Below are 5,000 nucleotides of genomic sequence, written 5' to 3' on the forward strand. Positions count from 1 at the left end.
AAGAGCAGATTAAGTTGAACTATTTTTTTTTTTTCCTAAAACCATATTGACTGATATAACAAGTTATTAAATTAAAGGTAATTGTTAAGCCTGTAAGTAATTGCTTTCTCAAAAATTTTACTAATTGATAGAAGAATGGAGAACTGTCTGTAATTATTGATATTAGATTTACAACTAGATTTGTGTATAGGAATAGCTTTAGCTATTCTTTTCTATTTATCCGGAACACACCATGTCGAATGATACCTTAATTATTTGAGTGAGAAGAAGTGATATAACTTCAAATGATTGTTTTAATATCCTGCTGCATTGGATTTTAATGTCTATATATGTTTTAATTTCACATTCATTACATGGATAAAGATAAACTGTGTAATTTGTAGAGGTACAAAAATAATCTTTATAATCTAGGTCATCATAAAACATGTTATTGTCAACAATATTTAAAAAAGCTCGAACACAACGAAGAATACGAAAAATAAAAACCATAAAATGAAGGATAAAAAACATGAATAAGGACAGTTTTCTCAGCCTCCCCAGACTTAGCTAGAGGTGAGCCGGGTGAGCCCACAGCTGCACTAACTTGTCACTTACCCCACCTTTTCAAGTATTGGCTTCCGCGTCTGCCCGGCCCGACTGGCGACTCATTTCTGCCATGTGAAATTCCAGCCTCTGTTCACGCGAAAGGCCCGCTGGTCAAGACTGCTTTTACTAACCTTTACTAGCCGTCCTGTGTCAATTAGCGGGACAGTTAGAGCTTTCAGTTTGTGATATGGATGCTTTCAGGTTATAAGCGGAGAGAGGTTTGTCTAGAAATGCTCCGAGTTGTTCAGCCGTTAAGAGATAACAGTTCGAATCTCTTTGAAATCTGTGAGTGTTTTTTTGTTTTTTTTTTTCTATTTAAATGGGAGTTCATTTACTTATGTATTTATCATTTTTAAGTGCGATTTTCTTATTGTCTCATTAGTCACGTCTTTATTTCTCACTGCATCAAGAAGTAGTTGGGCGATGTGAGGCTTTTCCAGGTGTTATTGGAAAAACCTTGTCTTGACGTGATTCAATTCGTTCCCTTTATTCAATCTATTTTGCTGCTTATTTTCCGTCCACTTAATTTCCTCAACGTTGCATATCCTTGTCCACTCAGCCTTCTGCCTTGCCTACTTCTCTAACTTCCTTTCCTTTCTCCAGCTGTCCTTCCTGCATATTTCATTCATTTCCAGTCTTTTTTATTCCTTCTGCTCATTATATTCTGTCTTCCCATCTCCCATGAACACTGCATATCCTGTCCCACTTATCCCTTTGCCTTACCTACTTTCTCACCCTTCTACATTTTCTCCTTGCGTCCTTCCTGCTTAATATTTCCCTCCCTTTCCTCGCGCCCTCCTGCAGCGACCACCGATCATTAAGGTTCCAATATCGTCGTCGATTCTCGCTTGGCCCCTCTCGTCTCCCCTTCCCGCCAGGCCATTTGTGTCACCATTAAGTATATTCCCTAAGCCTCATTCCACTTGACTTAATCGTCGTGTTTTGTTTGTACAATTAGACTCTCGCTCCATCTGTAATCCCAGTCTGTTAGATATTGATAATTCACGTGACCTTCTAACACTCAATTCTTGGCCGGACCGTGTTTCATTGGCCAGAAGGTGAAGCAGCGACTAGAATTGTTGCGGGTCATGGCTGCTTCTTGTTTCTGATTCCAGGCATTATGGAAGCAACATTCACGTGACTTTCTAACACTTAATACTTAGCCGGCCAGCGTTGCTTTGCTTCATTGGCCAGAAGGTGAAGGAGCGACAGAAATTGTAACGGGTCATGGTTGCTTCTTGTTTCTGATTTCAGGCATTATGGAAGCAACCATTCACTCAATACTTGGCCGGACCGTGTTGTTTCACTGGCCAGAAGGTGAAGCAGCGACTGGAATTTAAGTGGGTCATGGCTGCTTTATGGTTCTGATTCCAGGCATTATGGAAATATCCTTCACTTACTCATTTCCAGACTCTGACGGTTTATTTGTGGGCAAAATGTGATGCCTTTTTCAAATCATGATCTACACAGTGGAGGAATGAGCTGTGAAATTAATGAACGGAATTATTCTAATCCAAAGCTATCTTAACTAACCCAACCTGGCTTTTAGGGGAAGACGTTGATGTTATTTCAATATCATCCAGTCACTGATCTCCGGACATTGGAATAGATTAGCCAATTAAGGTTGTAGTTTCGGTAACTTTAGATACCAGCGGAGTTTTGTTTTTATTGAGGAGTTGTTGGTCAATTAATGGTGGAGGAGTTAGTTTTATCCCCTCATTCGGCTTTAATTGTGTGAAAAAGCCAGACAGACAGACAGACACACATACAGACAGACAAGCAGACTGTGGTAGGCAGACCGAACGCTCGTGGTGCTTCGTTTCTGTTTTGTTTTGTTTCATTTTACTCCCTTCAGTTTTTTTAGCAGCAGGTTCCTCTCTTGTTCCGTGTTAGTGATGTCTGCAGTTTCACATTTTTGACGAGCGGCGCAGCGTGACAGACTGACCGTGACTCACCTATAAATCAGTCACAGAGTCCCATTTGTTTTTCCGTAACGATGCTGACATTTTTTTTCAACATGGCTGGCTGGCGCTACATGATGTCTACTGGTGCGACGCAGAGAAGAAATTATATAATTATAGTCATCACCTTGATAGATGGTGTCGCTGGTGCAGTGGGGCCCCGGTTGTACTCAGGTGGTCAGTGGTGAGGATGGTTCTCGCAGCACACGGTATTACTGTGCTGAAGAGTGCGGCACGTCCCCAGCCTGTCCTGCACGACGCGACCTCAATGGAATTCAAAGGTAGATTGTATTTATGGGCAACGTTGTGATGCGCGACTCAGAAAGTACTGCATTCGCTTCCCTTCAGTGTGAAAATGTATTACTTAACTTAATGAAAGACTGATAAGTGAGGATAATAATAGTAACAATAATAACAACAATAATAGTAATGGTAGTATTGATAATAATGATAATAATAATAATAATAATAATAATAATAATAATAATAATAATAATAATGATAATAACAATAGTAATACTGATAATGAAAACAAGAACAATGATAATGACAATAAAAGAATACATGAAACAAAACTAAATAAAAAAAAGCACACACACACACACACACACACACACACACACACACACACACACACACACACACACACACACACACACACACACACCAATAACAAAAAATAGCAGCGAAATGAATACACAAAGCAAAATACAAAAGAGTACACGAACAAAACTATATACACCTTGTTTTATGAATGGTCCCGTCACCTATACACACACACACACACACACACACACACACACACACACACAGACACACACAGACACAGGGGAGTCTCTGGGTCAAGGGAATCAATACAGAGCAGCAGGAGTCTTCCACAACATCCCCCTTATTGTCTCACCTGTCCCTGCCACACCTCATCCCTGTGCACGACTCATCCCTCGGCCCTCCACACACACACACACACACACACACACACACACACACACACACACACACACACACACACACACACACACACATTCTCTCTCTCTCTCTCTCTCTCTCTCTCTCTCTCTCTCTCTCTCTCTCTCTCTCTCTCTCTCTCTCTCTCTCTCTCTCTCTCTCTCTCTCTCTCTCTCTCTCTCTCTCTCTCTCTCTCTCTCTCTCTCTCTCTCTCTCTCGTCCTCAATGTTCAGGTACATCCTCGTAGCTTCTCATTATTCTTTCTCTTTATCCTCGCATGTTGTTCTATAAACCATCATTATTTACGCCTCCACCACCTCCTCTCCTCTTTTCGCCTCTCCTCCGCATATTTCTTGTATTTCGAACCTTTTACGCAGCTCATCCCAACGTATATTCCTCCTCCTCCTCCTCCTCATCCTCACATTTCTGCCGTCTAGTCTTGTAAGTCCTCATAGTTCACGCAACGCACATTCCCTCGCAGTGTTGTCTTAAATTTTCACATCTCTGCCTGACACCTTCACTTCCACCACCATCGCACATTGCTTATACAGGATTTTGACAGATCCTTGCAGCTTAGTTATTTATGGCCTCCTTAGCAGCATAATGTTGAGGTGAAGGCAGTGACTTTCTTTCCCCTGTGCTGCAGACTTTGGCATCATTAAGGTGTCTGTGTTGTTCCTGCAGCCCTCTCTAGGTTGCCTTGATTTTGCCGAATGCTGTGGTGTGATGTTCTGTGCTGAGCGTTGTAGTACATATCGTGACTGCTCATGTTGTAACAGTTTGATCGGATGTTCATTAGTAGACGCTTAGGGACCATTTTGTCAGTAGAGACCCAGGATTAAAAGGTGTTATTTTTCCTCCTACTGATCCGCCACGGATGCAATTTCTCGGGTGAGTGAAGAGAGAGTCGCTTTAATGACACGGAGACAGGGACTCAGGGAAGCGGCCGTCAGCACTCCAGTCCCTCGTGAAGGCGGTGGGCGGCCTGGCCATGCATGAGGTGCTTGACGCAGAGGTCTCGTCTGTGTGGTGGGGGGGGGAGGGGATGGATTTGGACGGATTAGACCTGAGCCCCGCCCTTCACCCAGTGTATAGCCTCCTTGTGGCGGAGTGCCTGCGTGCCCCAAGGCCCGGCGAGTCAGGCTAGAATGTTCTTTGACAGGCGGCGGGAGCCAGGCAGCTGTCCGGGACGCAGACTGCTGGTGTGGGTTTGGGAGGGACCAGGAAATTAGCGAGGTGGATGTGAGGCTTTGGCATTCCTCAAGAGGAAGAGATCGGCAGACAGTGAGAGGAGGAACTGCGGAGTCAGGCTTTGTCAGGCAGGCTATGTCTGGAAGTGCCTGAGCACAGAGCACCAAAGATGGTGATGGTGATGGAGCAGCAAAGCGTCCTGTTCCTCGATGCACTGTTCACACTGTCACTGAGGCTTCGTTCTTAGCAACATCTGTGTCCCAGGCGAGGTCTGTGTATTCTGAGACTCTTGAATTGTTGAGATGTTTAGGAGATGAG

The 5,000-nt window shown here is 43.5% G+C and overlaps 1 long non-coding RNA gene across 1 annotated transcript in view; it reads left to right on the plus strand.

Moving 5' to 3' along the window:
• LOC123517163 overlaps positions 1-5,000 on the plus strand; it is a 49,605-nt gene that overhangs the window by 13,517 nt on the left and 31,088 nt on the right. The gene's annotated exons all lie outside the window — the stretch shown is intronic.

This window comes from Portunus trituberculatus, chromosome 6 (genome assembly GCF_017591435.1).
Source record: "Portunus trituberculatus isolate SZX2019 chromosome 6, ASM1759143v1, whole genome shotgun sequence".
In the NCBI taxonomy this organism is placed as follows: domain Eukaryota; kingdom Metazoa; phylum Arthropoda; class Malacostraca; order Decapoda; family Portunidae; genus Portunus; species Portunus trituberculatus.